Source organism: Tursiops truncatus, chromosome 14 (assembly GCF_011762595.2).
Source record: "Tursiops truncatus isolate mTurTru1 chromosome 14, mTurTru1.mat.Y, whole genome shotgun sequence".
Lineage (NCBI taxonomy): Eukaryota > Metazoa > Chordata > Mammalia > Artiodactyla > Delphinidae > Tursiops > Tursiops truncatus.
In genome coordinates this window covers 50,833,455-50,848,525 of record NC_047047.1, presented here as the reverse complement: position 1 = coordinate 50,848,525, position 15,071 = coordinate 50,833,455, and the positions used below count along the sequence as shown (strand labels likewise).

Below are 15,071 nucleotides of genomic sequence, written 5' to 3'. Positions count from 1 at the left end.
TATTAAGCCCATATTTAAGATTATGTGTTTGAAGCAATACCAAATGGGCCCATTAAGGCAGCTGTCTGTCTTGGTCTAGCCTTGTTTATCGGCATCATTTTACTTATCAAAGGAAATAGACCACTCCTTGAGCAGTCACAGAAACCACAATGGAACGCAGGTATCTTAACCCAGTCTTGCATCCTCTGCATTAACATCCCATTGCTAATACCAATTCATTCCATTTGTTTATTTATTAATGACAATTATCTGCATTGCTCAAATGACTTCCTCATCCAAATTAAATATTAGGATATTAGGTCAACAACATCAGTTTTCTGAAGGCCATTCCTCTCTGAAGTACAAAAGAGAGTTAATAAATCAAGCAAAGACCAACAGCCTACTTCCTACCAGGCGCTGTGCTGGGCACTGGATGTCACAGTAGGTTAGATCTAGTTTAGTTTATTCAGAAGACAACTCTGGTATACAAACCAAGGAATGTTTTTGTAGAAGGATAAAAATAGTCTTTAGTACATAATCTTTACAAAATTATAGACACACCCTAAGCAGCTCTTGCTTCCTTTAACAACTCATTGTGAATTCTTTATCCACGCAGTTACCTACGTTCCTATAGCATTTATTTTGCTCATGTCTCCAGTGCTTCTTGGTATGATGAATTTATAACTCAAAGACTAAAAGTAGAATTTCCTCTTACATGTTCTAAAATTACTCCCTTCAAAGTTCAATGGCTCCTTCTTCCCTTTAGTTTTAGTGATGGAAAATCTGGTGAATCATTCCTGATTACACAGTGTATAAACTTCATATTTTCATAAAATCTAATCATGTTTCTGTTCAGTCTTCTTTCCAAAGTGCTTCACCCCATTCAGTAAGTCAACAGTCCTCAAGTCATTTCTGAGACCTTTCTGGAACTTTTCTAGATCTTCATGTTTATATTGATGTGTATTGTTTCCAGGAGAGAAGGCAATAAGTACTTGAGGTATAGACTACCACGGTTCTATATATATCCAGGTTGCTGTCTACATAGTTCTTTAGTAATAAACAGGTCAGTATTTCACACCACAGTTTGTCATTAATCCATGCTTCTTACCCAGATATTTCATTGCTATATAAATTTCCTTACTGCAAAAACAAACAAAACACCTCTACTGAAGCAAACACCTGTCTAGAACATTCCTTCAAAACTCCTTGTCTACTGCTACATTCTATTCCCTGATTTTGGTTTGCTGTGTACACTTAAGCACTCATCTACGTGCTCAAAATAAACAAACATGCAAAACAAAAGAAAACCAACATATCCTTCCTTTTCTCCTGCAAAATACAAATCAACAAACCCTCTCCTTATTCCCTACACATCCAAATTTTTCTCTTGACCATACTTCTACTCCCTCACTAAACTCCATTTTCTCTTCTGGCCCATAGGGGTTCTTTGTCATCTTTCTTTTTTTTTTTTCCACTGGGTATATGTTGAAAACACAACAAAAAGAAAAGACTTCCCACTCTCCAACAAATGTGTAGCCAATGCAGCAGGGGGAAAGTAGGTCTCTTAGGCCAGATAAATTTTAGCGGTTAACAGTATCTTCTGTGCCTCGTACTTAAAAATACAGCTTTTGACATTTCATACTTCACAAACGTCAATTGTGAAACTTACATTTAGGTAATAATTAAATACTTTAAAAATAGACTCCACAACATTGCCTATGATTTAGCATGGCGCCCTGTGTATAGGAAATGTATAGTAAATAAATGATGAGGGTTTACTCTGATAACTACATGAGAAATACCTCACTATCCTATAGGTTATACTTCTTACTGCAGATGTCTAGTGGTAGTTTAGTCAGCTCTATGAATGTTTTTGTTGGATGGATAGAAATCATGTGGTGAATTGATGAGGAATGGATGGAGTGTATGGGTTTTAAGTTTTTAGGAGGTAATATACCCTTTGGGACCTTCTAGATAGTTTGAGGGCTAGTACTCTGCAGAATTAACACAAATATGACAGCGATATATATTTAAGTAAATTAATTAGTTCTAGAAAATTATGCGTTTTAATGTTTCATTGGTGTATCTTCAAAAAAGGCAGCATTGTATCCATTCACTCAGGAAAAGCTTTTTTTAAAAAAGCTTATTAAAATTGGAAAATTGTCCAGGGTGTCTTTAATCTTTCACTGAACTGTCCACTCTAAGTACTTTTAGTCTAGGGAATCATCATTGCCCTCAAAACTTCCCAAAGAAAGCCTCTACTGAGTTTTTATCCTGAGTTTTCTAGTGACAGGTTCAATGCCAATAGGGCTGCATGGACATGTAAGTGGGATCTTCACCTTTACATACTCAGGCCGCTGAGCAGGTGGCATCATATTTCAGTATTGGGAGTGAACACAAAATTCACAGGGACAAATGTTGACCCAAGCATAAGAAGATTGTTGAGTCTAATATTCTAAAATATATAATTAGTCAATGACTAGGAACCCTTCCACACATCAGTCTGGAAAGATAGTCAAATACAGAATGTTTTCTTTTTCTTAAATGTCTGCACTAGTTAAGTAGACAATACTATGTCCGTTGCTAATTTTTGAGGCCTTGGACTCAATTTTACAGTATAGACATAAACAAAATATGAGGACAAAAGAAGCAATTTTTTTGAGAACATAATGAAAGCCCCTGTCAGAAGCTACATGTTGTTCATGAGAATCCTGTTGAAATAGAAGAATATAATAAAAACCAACTGTCCGTTCCTGCTGACTTACTTTTTGAAGAAAGCTGAAAAAACACAGACATATGACTTGTGATTTGAGAGATGCCCAAATAAACTCCTTCAACATATTTATATACAAATGACCCCACAGAGATCTTCAGTTTCTGCTTCAAAGATGCTATGGATTATGGAAGGATCCATGTGCACCTTCCTCCTGACTGGGCCTCTGAAAGGCAGTATGCTTCCCTGTCCTCCAGCTGCCTTATTCATCTCAGAGCAGTCCATAAAGATTCTATAAAAATTCTACAGAGTTGAAGATCCCACCAGCTCTTATTTACAAAGCTCTCTGATACCTATTCACAGACTTTTGGTTCAGAATGAAAATGCACAGGACGTACAGCCTCTTCCTAGAATATTCACTATTTTCCTTTTGCTCTTTAAGAATAGGAAGTGTATTAATTTAAAGCAAATGTCCACAGAAAGCACATCATCCTCCAGGTAATTTGGTTATATCTACCAAATTTTAAAGCGAGGAGGGAATTCTGGGAAGATGGAGGAAGTGGTAGCATAGCTTTGAATGCCCCCGATCCCTTCCCCAAAACAAAGTAACTAGGTAGCAAAACTCAAAACCCTTGAAAGTATTTACAGTAAAGCTAGGTGACAAAGTAGCTCCATGAATATCAAAATATCAATGAAAGGGGATAGCCAGCAGACCTGCATGTTATCAGCACCTGTGCAGGAGGAAGCAGAGAAATCCAAGAGAAACAGCGTATCCGAAAGATCTGGGGACAGGAAAGTTCAACAATAGCTGAGGGGTATTCACTGGAAAGCATTGTGGGCTCATGTGACAACAACCCTGAGTTCTTCAACAGAGAAATTGCATGGAAAAGAAACATTTGGAAGGGAAAACTGCATATTTAAAGAGATTTAAAAGATACATCAAAGGTTTTTTTAATGGACAAAACTAAACTATCGTGTTTATGGATGCCACTTGGGTGGTAAAACCACAAAAAAATAGAAGGAAGTGATTTCTATAAAAGTCAGAATAGTGGTTATTTTCAGGAAGGGAGGGAGTTTTGATCACAGAGCATATGGAGGGCTTCTTTCGTTGCTGACAAAGGTCTGTTTCTTGATCTGGGTGATGGGTAAAGGGGCCTTGCCTTATAACAATCCATTAAGCTCTGCATTTACTTTGTTTGGTTTTCTGTATTTGTATTTTATAATAAAAAGAGGCTTTAAAAATTTTAAATGCACATATCCTTTGTCCTAGCAATTCCACTGCGAGGGATTTGTCTATAAGATATACTCACCAAAGTATGCAAAGACAGGCATGCCCATTGCATTACTGTTTGAAATTGCCAAAAAGTTGGGGGTGGTGGGGGTGGAAATGAATGTCTGTTAGGTGGGAACTCTGAATAAATTATGATACAGCCAGCCATACCACAGAATACTATGCAGTCAAGAAAAAAAATGAGATGGGTCTGGTCTATGGGTTCCCAGACATATCATTAAGTTTTTAAAAGAGAGAGGTATACAACAATATTACTGTGATCCCTTGTGGGTAAATACACACAGAGACACACATTGTATTTGCATTTAAAATGTTTGGAAGAATAAGAAACAGTTAAATTCTTTACCTTTAAAGTTGAGGTGGGACTAGGGATGGAGTCAAAGGGTGAGAATTCACTTGTCATTTTATATGCTTTTATACTTTTCAAAAGTATGTATATATTTTACTTTTATAATTTTTAAAAAGCTGATGCCTTGATTGCAGTCTTGTGAGAGGCCCTGAGTGGGAGAAACCAGCTAAGCTGTACCTGGATTCCTGACAGAAAGAAACTGTAAGATAATACATATTGTTGTAAGCTCTCAGTTTGGGGATATTTGTTACACAGCAACATAGAATTAATACGGTTGACTAAATCCCATCCCTTTTGGAAGTAGACCACCTAAGGAAAGACACTTGCCTTTGGGAGAATATCTGGCACATCGGGTGGATGTAGTAAAGTCATGATGGTTTGTTTTTTAGCAAATGTCCTCACCTGTGCCACTTTGTTTGGTTTCAACCCTTCCAGTGAGGTGACCTTATCTGTGAAGGCTTAGTTCAAAATGGGCTTTCTTTACAAATTCATTTTGTTTTCTGGCATTGAGTTTTTTCAATCTCATATTTAAAAAAAATAACTATTTATTTATGTATTTTTGGCTGTGTTGGGTCTTCGTTGCTGCTCGCGTGCTTTCTCTAGTTGCAGCGAGCGGGGGCTACTCTTCGTTGCGGTGCGTGGGCTTCTCATTGCAGTGGCTTCTCTTGTTGTGGAGCACGGGCGCTAGGCATGTGGGCTTCGGTAGTTGTGGCTCACAGGCTCTAGAGCACAGGCTCAATAGTTGTGAGGCATGGGCTTTGTTGCTCCATGGCATGTGGGATCTTCCCGGACCAGGGCTCGAACCCATGTCCCCTGCATTTGCAGACAGATTCTTAACCACTACGCCACCAAGGAAGTCCCTCAATCTCATTTTTAATTTGAAAACTGCAATTTGAAAGTGATTTAGTTAAGAATCATCCCAGACTCCAATTTATTACTCTATACACTTATTATTTTCTGTCCTTGACTGCTTTTCTCCATTGTCTGCATTCTTCTACCTTTCTTTAAAGTTTTTCTTAATTCTTTCAGCTCTTGGATGGAGCATAAGAATCTACTTGAGTAAGATCTCATATTATTTCCACATTTCAACATTTTTTCTTTTCTTTTTCTGGCTGGAACTGCATTTTTAATATTATAGTCATTGCTCTGAAAGCTTGTGCATGATTTCCTTTTATTTCTCATTTAATTAAAAAAGAAGGAATAAATTCTACTTTAAGAGATAGACCATATGACCACATTTAGTAGTGGGAGAACAATATTTGCATTATTTTTTGCAGAATTGTCAGAATACTTGTTCTTTGAACAACATAAGGAATCCAGATTTAGGAGGCCTGAAATTAGAGGGGTGCTCTTCCCTCCTCTCCCCACCACGTCTCAGAATGGCAATTCCTCAGCTATATGGGAGAATTTAGAAAGATAAGTGGAAAGGGAAGATTTCTGAATACCGTTTTATGTTGTTTACCAAGTTCTGAGAAAGCCTATTTGGCATGAAACACAAAGGGATCCAAAGATTATTTTGACTGAATCAAGATTATAGGCTCTCTGGGACTTCCCTGGTGGTCCAGTGATAAAGAATCCGCCTTCCCAGGGAGACCAGCTCAGTGCTTTGTGACCACGTAGAGGGGTGGGATAGGGAGGGTGGGAGGGAGGGAGACGCAAGAGGGAAGAGATATGGGAACATATGTATATGTATAACTGATTCACTTTGTTATAAAGCAGAAACTAACACACCACTGTAAAGCAATTATACTCCAATAAAGATGTTAAAAAAAAAAGAAAAAGAAGTGCAAGACAGACTCAGATAAGGGCTACATTAAAATATTCAATCCAGCCATGGAAAGACAGATGACAATATGCTGGTAGTATTTATCTCTGGTAGGATCATGTTTTATCTACACTTTGGTATATCATATATATACTTTATATTTTCCAGGATCCCTACCATGATTATGCATTACTTTAGGGAAAAATGTCTATTATTAAAGGCTATGACAGTCCAAAATGATGGTTCAGTTATGAATAAAACAGGACTCATGAATATAATATGTACTACAAAAACAAAAACAAAAACAATCCGCCTTCCAATGCAGGAGATGTGGGTTCGATCCCTGGTCAGGGAACTAAGATCCCACATGCCGCGGGGCAACTAAGCCTGCGGGCCACAACTACTGAGCTCGCGTGCCTCAATGACAGAGCCCGCGTGCCACAAACTACAGAGCCCACGTGCCCTGGAGCCCACGTGCCACAACTAGAGAGAGAAAACCTGCACACAACTAGAGAGAAACCCGTGTGCCACAATGAAGAGCCCATGCCACAACGAAGGATCCCGCATGCCTCAACTAAGACCTGATGCAGCCAAAAAAATAAATTAATTAAAAAAAAATGAACAATGCATTAAACACAGTTAAAGCGTTAAAAAGAATAGATTTTAGGCTCTCTAAATTACAAATAATAATAATAACAAAACAAACAAAAAAATACATCACTTTTCCTTCTAAAATATTTAAAGAGAGATGCACGCAATGTGAGGAAAATGGCCTTAGAAGAGCATAGCAATATATGTCTTCTACCACAAAAAAACACACATGAGATCATGTCAAATAAGAGATCAAAAAAGCTGGCAACCAATCCTGCAAGGTTTTTACTTGCACTAAGTATTTTACCCCTTTCTAAGTGTAGCACAGACCTGACATAGTAAACGTACTCTTCACCAATCAAACCACAGGGGCAACAACAACAAAGACATGCATAAAAAATTTGTTAAATTTTATTTTGTTCGTTTGTTTAATTAGCACATGGCCCCAGAGAAGCTAAGCGAAGACTCAGTCCTCTAGCTCTGTGATGTTACTCTAAGTTGCTCCTCAGGGCAATTCAGACATCAGATATGGTACTTGAAGAAGAAAGATACTCCTTTCCAACCTAGAAGAAAATATTCAAGGATTTGGGAGAGAGCATATGATATTTTGCAAGGTGCCACCAGTCTTTCTCAATAAAATATCACCAGTGAAAAAACATGGAGGCCAGAAAGGGCTGGTGAGGGAGAAGTATGACAAGGACTGCTGGCAAGAGTAAACCCTTGGTGAATTCAACCCAAGGGAAAATACAGAGAGAGAACATAAGTGAGTATTTCTCAAAAGTTTTTCTCACCAAATTCCTTTCATTTTAGAGTTGAGGAAACTGAAACATGGGCATAATGACCAAAGGCATACAACTAGTAACTGACAGAGCTGGCTCTTTCTACTATATCACAGTGCCTCTTCACGTTCCTAATTTCCTACCTCTGTTCTATTCTAAATTGCCCTTGTTAATTGGCATTAAAGTCTCTGCACCTAGTGTTTTAGACATATTCGGAAACTTTTTAAAACACGTTGATTCATTCATTCAGGGCTGAATTATTTGTGACAGCAGTAACAACTCAACCCTGGGGCGTATCCAACAAGGTGAGGGATTCAGGAATCAATCATGTTGTGTTCCATTCTTCCAGGCTCTCGATATTTTCACAGAAGAGAAATCAGTTTCCTGAGAGTGCACAAGCCCCAAAAAGCCATCATAAGGGTGTCTGTGGAGAAAAGAAGGCAAAGTCCCATAGGTCCAGCCCTCCACAATCATCCTTAGAATGACCTTGGGGAACCTGATTCCTCCTTTGGCAAGGATGTATGTGGATTGGGTGATTTGGGAGAGGCAGGTTAACGAGCTATATGTATGTAGTTAAGTCTTTGGTCCTTCTTAGCATCAGCTGGCAAGACCATGTCCTTGTCGCACTGCCTCTGAGAGCCACTGCCTCTAGGCAGGGAGAGGAAGAGGGAGTGATATTGCCTCTAACTTTGAGAGTAACCATTACCGTGTCAGTGTGCAAATGACATGTTCCAACGGGCAGGGTAGGAGTGCACAGGATTGTCTACCTATCTTGTATATTATAGGCATGGTCTAATTCTTCCTCATATTCTTTCTTCTAATAATGAATTGTGAGAGAACAGGATGTACTGTTGTGCTTTATAATTCAGGAAGACAATACAGGTATTGGCTAATATTGACATGATCAGCTGCTTTTTAAATTTTTTTTTAAAGCCAGTCTGGCAGAAAAGCATTGGCCTATTGTGGGAGTTGCGTTGGCCCTTCCAACACTTTTCAGTCCAGTCCATCAATCAGCAGCAGAATTGCCAAGAGAACACATTACTACGCTGTAGCTCAAAAAGGTCTGTGGTTGTGAGTGGGTTGACTGGGAACAAAGTTATATCATTCCAGTTCTGATTGATTAATGCTGAAGTCCTTGCTAAATAATGATTACCAGTCCCAGTCTCCACAAATCATTCAGTGGTGAATAAGGACTAAGTTAAACAAACTTGGGCCTGTGAACACAGATTCTTCTTGCAGTGGGGGGCAGAGGTGTAGAGATGGTAGGAGAGGGGAGAGAAAAATCTAGATTTGACTGAATAAGCGAAGAAAAAACAACTGCAGTCTGGGTTCTCATGGCACCTTGGGCACTTCCCTTCCTCCTGCTGTTGCCTTGTCCCTATCTCTGCATTCGCCATTTCTCTGCAGTCAGATTACCTCCAAATGGTACCACCATAGTCACTCCCTTCTATCACCCTTGGCTCTTTCCTTACAGATGCCCATTACTAGCCAGATGGAGTTATTGCCTAGTCAAATGGTTTAAACCTCCCCTCTCTGAAGGCTTTTCTACCCAAATTCTCCAACTCCCCCCAATTCCTTCCAATTACTTGTTTCTAGCAAAGTACATTCCAAGTCATTCCCTTTGTCTCTTTCTCCCAATTTCTCTTCTTTTTCACTCCCATATCCAAGTATGCTCATGAGTGGAAAGATAGCATTCTTCTGCTTCGGTTAGATGGCCTTTTCAAAAATGCTTAGTGTATTTCCACCAATCCTGGACATGGAGTAGGTAGGGTATTAGAGTTGCAAGAATATTTTGGACAATATCAAATTTAAATATTGCTTTTCTGTTTGGGGTTCTTTGAGACATATCCAAACAATAATGGGGAAAATATTTTTTTCAGTTTTCTGTAAGCTCTGGTTGCTTCAGTGTCAGCAATCTCAAGTGCTGCTTCTTGCCAGCTTTCCATTTCGTAGAAGGTGCTTCCTAAAGATGAACTTCTGTGAAGTCAGAACCAGCATAGACTGAGCCAAATCACGATTAAAACGCTTGCTGGCTGCTCCTGTTGCCAGTATAGTTCTGTGTTTCCACTTGTTGGAAAGCTATCTGCCTATCAATGTTTACAAACGCCAGTACCTTTTGTTATAACAAACTCACAGTGTTCCTCTTCAAGAATGCCAGCATTCGTAATTTTTAAGCCTCCAACTTTGAAGAAATGGAAGCCTCTGAATTTCTCTGCATTTAAAAGTAGAAATGGTAATATTACATAGCTAGAAATTTCTGTAAAATGGATTGGCAATAATGTTATTTATGCTTTCAAAAATAGGGTTCTTCTAAATTTGTGCCTGTGTATCAGTCACAAGCTAATAAATTCTTTGACTTTAAACGACTTTCTTTCTTGTCCTAGAAATCCTGAATAATTGCTACGATGTAGACATTTACAGAAGTTTGACTTGAGACAAAATGTTTCAAAACTCAGGTAGATGTAAATTATAATTTATTACTGGCAGGAAAACACTTAGTTCCAACATCTCTGACTGGAAAATTTTTGAATTTTCTAGATATGACAAATAAAGATTTATGAGGTATGATTTCACAGAAGAAAAAGCATTTTGATGAAAACTTTTTTTGGTAGGTAAAATAGGAAATCACAAGAGTAACCAGGATGAACTTCAGTGGAAATCATCTGTGAACTTAATTGATCAAATGAAATCCATTAAAGTCTGGGAAACTAAACATACATGTTTATTATTTAGTTTCTGGTATTGAGTCCTTTCCATTTCCCTACAGAGTTGTTTGTGGTATCTATTATTTGGAAAACATGCTATTTTAACTTGAGTTGTCAATAACTTGATCCTAGTAATTTGGTAGAAAGGGCATTAGATTAGGAACCAGATGGCCAGGGTTTCATTCTCACTCTGCTACTCACCGAGTTTGTGACTCTGGACATCTCTCTTCCATACTTTGGACCTCTGTCTTCTCATCTGTTCGACAATAAGAAAAAATACCTGATCTTGTTGCCTCTTAATGTTGTTGTGAGGATCAAAAAAGGTCCTAGTTGTTAAATCATTTTGAAACTATAAAGTGCTATATAATATAAGGCAGTCTACAGTCTACTCATTATCACCTCAGAATTCCTCTCAGATTACATTGCCTCAAATGCATTATTTAGCAAAAGCACAAACTTGGATACCATATGGAGTCCCTGTTGACACTGCAGATGTTGGTTAATTTTAGATTCTAAAAGAACAAAAGAACAGAAGCACCACCAAGCAAATTAGCCTCTCTTTAGCTTTTTCTTCGAAATCTCCTATTATACAAATACCAAACTAAAACTGGCATGCTAAATATTATAGAAAATTACATCATTTGAAGCATTGAAATTCTGTATATCCAAGCCTTTTTGCAGTTTATTTTTGCAGGAGTTTATCCCCTTCAAAGCACATCACCAATGAATTTAATGCTATAAGATTAATTATGGTTATTTCTTTGAGGACCAAGTAAGAGGATTTTAATCTTAAACTTTAACCTCAAATAGCACAGAGACAGGGGAAACATAAAAGTTTCAGAAGAGTCACAAAAAGACATGCAATCCATTTTGGTGGTCATAGTCTCTCTTGAACTAATGGAAAACTGAACTAAGCTCAGCTAGCCTTGGGTTCTGATTCTGAAGGTTCATATTTACGAGTGGGAATTTCCTTGTAGGACAGGTGTGACAGACTTGCACATACTCATGACAACTGCTTTTACAGCCTCATCAGTTTGGGAAGACCTGTTCTGCTCACGTGTGCCATCTGTAAGACATCTCTTCACATTTTGTCAAATCTGACTCCCTGCTTACACATGCACCAGCAAGAGGTGTTTTTGTAAAATATATAGATGGCATCTGTCTTTCTATCTCTTGTTTGTATACCACCCACTAACAAAAAATATCCTGGAACAAGCTGAGCATTCTGTAAGTGTCTTGAAATTATTTATATTATAAATATATAATGATTATATATATATATATATAAGGCCCAGTTGATATTCTAAACCTAGATTTTTACTTTTTATTTTAGAGGATAATCAATGTCCCCAAATTGTTCACTAAGTCTTAGTGCCTTGAGATATTGACAGACTATCATTTTAATTAGAAAAAATTTTCAAACTCAGGCCATAAATGTTTCACCTACAAGACACTTGCTCCTCTAAAAGAGGCAAAATTTTCCAAGTATGTTTCAACCTATCTTTTAGTGATTGGGTGGATACTATACGATATTTCAAAATATGCTCTCATGTGGATTAGAAACATTAAAAGCAAATCCAAAGAGTAGATTTTATGACACAGCTTATTACGGATGCAGTCTAGGCTGATTATTTTCGTATTAAGTATACTATTAATCACCTCCCTCTCCTGCCCATATGCTACCTCTTTTAGCACAAAATGCCTAACAAGACGGGTGCAACTTGATTCTACGTTACATAGTTCTGTCAAACTGGAACAAAATTTTAACTCCCCCAAGTATTTTCTCCTTGTGAAGGACTTTGGATTACTGCAGATGATTACAGGCCTAAACCAGAAATGGATTCAAACAACTCTCATTCATGGCTGAAACTGAACTGGAACTGACCCCCAAAATAAATTGGCTTAATTCCCTATAAGAGGAATATGAATCAGGTTGCCATCTGTTCCCTTCTTTCTTTAACTTCACCAGTGGGCTGGGTTTAAACATAGAACTGGAGGAGTCTTTAGGGGAAGGGGAAGAGAATTCTGGTTTGGTGTCTAGACAGGTATGCGGCAAGGGTAGATTCACTCTAGATGCAAGAAGAAAGGAGTCTGTGTATTAGCTGGGGAAATCATGTAATTTGGCAAACCGTGGGAACAACATGAGTTTAATTTGTCTAATTTTGTTTGAAGATGTTGCATCAACTAAAAATCCTTTGCTCTCCAGAGGTGAAAAACATAATCCAAAGTAGTTTAGTCAAAAAGGTAAATTTACTGGCTCGTGTAACTGAATAATTTAGAGTATCTGGTTCAGGTGAAGCTTGATCCAGGGCTCAAACAGTATGACGTAGGACTTGGTTTCTCTCTCTCCATTTCTCAATTCAGCATCTTCAACATTGACTCCATTCTTGGGCAATCTCTCACCTCGTGAACCCAATATGGATGCAAGCTGCTACTTACCTCTAGGTTCAAATCCAGAGCCAACTTTTCTAGTAGATCTAGAATGGATCACTGTGACCAGGGGAATAGGATATACTGATGACCGAGACCAAGGTCACATGTTTCACCCCTGAGGCATGGGGGTAGAGATATTGCTATTTTCCCCAAGCCCTGAGAGTATGGAGGTCCAGAGTCCCCAGAACAAAATTAGAGTATGGTCAGTAGAACTGATGTTCTCTACAAATACTCAGGGACCAGATGCACAAATAATTTTATCGAGTATTATTCCTCACTTAAGCAGGAATTCTGGCTATCTCCTAAAGACAGAGTCCAAGTCTTACCAACTGAAGAGAAAAAAGGAGAATGTAAGATTGACATTTCCTAATGTTCACATAGAAGAGTTAGTGCTTAATGAAAACTTGAAGGATAAATATTGCAAATAGAGAAACCAAAATATATGAGAAGGAATTTAAAAATTAATTAATTTAAAAACAAAAAAAGGGGGGGGGGGCGTAATGGCCAAAAGAGAGACTGTAGAATCCTCACGTGAGACATTTAAAAATTGAAGATAGTTTCAGTTAGAGCTGGGGCTAGATACTCTTCAGAGATATTGTACACTTCTAGTTCTACAATTTGTAGATTTTGTGATTTCTGACAAAGAGAGCTTTAGAGCTAAGGAAAGCTTTCTAGATGGCTGTTGGCTGAAACTTGTCAATTTCATGGGGTTTTTTTTCTTTTAATAAATTTATTTATTTATTTATTTTTGGCTGTGTTGGGTCTTCGTTGCTACACGCCTTCTCTAGTTGCTACACCCTTTCTCTAGTTGCGGCGAGTGGGGGCTACTCTTAGTTGCAGTATGCGGGCTTCTCATTGCGGTGGCTTCTCTGGTCGCGGAGCATGGGCTCTAGGTGTGCAGGCTTCAGTAGTTGTGGCACACGGGCTCAGTAGTTGTGGCTCGCAGGCTCTAGAGTGCAGGCTCAGTAATCATAGCCCACGGGCTTAGTTGCTCTGTGGCATGTGGGATCTTCCTGGACCAGGGCTCGAACCCATGTCCCCTGCATTGGCAGGTGGATTCTTAACCACTGCACCACCATGGAAGTCCCTCATGGTTTGTTTTTAAATACTTCCTTTCATGCTACAATTAAAACGAACAAGCAAATTAACAAACCTCCCCACACATAAAATGGAACCAAAGAGAAGTTCTATGTGGAAAGATAATTTTATTTTCTAATAATGATAGTAATATGGACGGGCTATCTTCTTAAGATGTATACATATATTTTTTAAGTGGCAGCTCTCACTGACACGTTACTTGTACATATTTCTACATCTGTATATGCTCTCCTAAATAGTTCATGTAAATTAAGTGCCCTAGGATTCTTCCATCCTGGTCTCATGTATCTGGAATCTAATAAATAAGAAAAAGTATGGGTGGTGGCTAGTGTAAAGACAGGATACTTACTTTACATGGCTCAGTTATAAAGCACATTTACCGAAGTCTACCCATTTCACCAAGGCATTAAACCTATTTTCCAAAAGCAACTATGGAAAACTGAAGAATTACAAAGAGAAATATAAAGGGGTGCTAATAAAAAATGGCTGAAGGATATTTGACCCTGGGGCTAGGGTAGCACTAGAGCTGTTTGGGGCAGTGCATACCTTACAAGTTCTCAACTCCAAACCCATCAATTCCATCTGAGACTTCATTCTAGAGATGCTTCTATAGGTTGAATTAAGAAAACTCAAGTATTTTCTAGAGCTTAAAATTCATTAACTGGGGCATAATCAAGCTGAATTTTATTCTCTTTTTTCTTCTTTTTTAAAACATTATGCCAGCTATTACTGGTTGCAGGAGAAAGATTAAATATTTAAAAAATTTCCTTTTTGGGGCTTCCCTAGTGGCACAGTGGTTAAGAATCCGACCGCCAGTGCAGGGGACACAGGTTCGAGCCCTGGTCCGGGAAGACCCCACATGCCACAGAGCAGCTAAGCCCATGCACCACAACTATTGAGCCTGCGCTCTAGAGCCTGCGAGCCACAACTACTGAAGCCCGCGCACCTAGAGCCCGTGCTCCGCAACAAGAAGCCACTGCAGTGAGAAGCCCCCGCACCGCAACAAAGAGTAGCCCCCGCTCGCCGCAACTAGAGAAAGCCCGTGCACAGCAATGAAGACCCAATGCAGCCAAAAATAAACAAATAAATAAATTTATTTTAAAAAATTCCTTTTTGGAAAAAATACAAGGATATAATTTACAGGCCAACGAATGAGGAACTATTCTTAATGGAACGTGAGAGTTAATCCTTGGAAAGCTAAGGTTCTACTTTGGAAATCTAGTCATACCACCTTAGAATATTCCTTTAGAAGATTTTATTAAAGTGTTTGGGAGACTTCTGGGGATTTATCCTACGGATAAAGCTGCAGACATACGTGTCAGGTTATTCATCACAGCATTGTTTGTAACAAATAGCAAAGATTGTAAA

The 15,071-nt window shown here is 38.5% G+C and overlaps 1 protein-coding gene and 1 long non-coding RNA gene across 3 annotated transcripts in view; one reads left to right on the top strand and one right to left on the bottom strand.

Moving 5' to 3' along the window:
- The window catches only part of CRIPT (CXXC repeat containing interactor of PDZ3 domain), a 108,189-nt gene that overhangs the window by 50,842 nt on the left and 42,276 nt on the right, over positions 1 to 15,071 (top strand). The window lies entirely within an intron of this gene.
- Positions 7,113 to 15,071, bottom strand: part of LOC141276370 (uncharacterized) — a 151,214-nt gene continuing 143,255 nt past the window's right edge. For both annotated transcript variants that reach the window (XR_012325846.1, XR_012325847.1), the window contains exons 2-3: positions 10,374 to 10,428; positions 7,113 to 9,679 (exon numbers count right to left, since the gene is read on the bottom strand). This is a non-coding gene — a long non-coding RNA (uncharacterized lncRNA). The remainder of the gene's footprint in view (positions 9,680 to 10,373; positions 10,429 to 15,071) is intronic.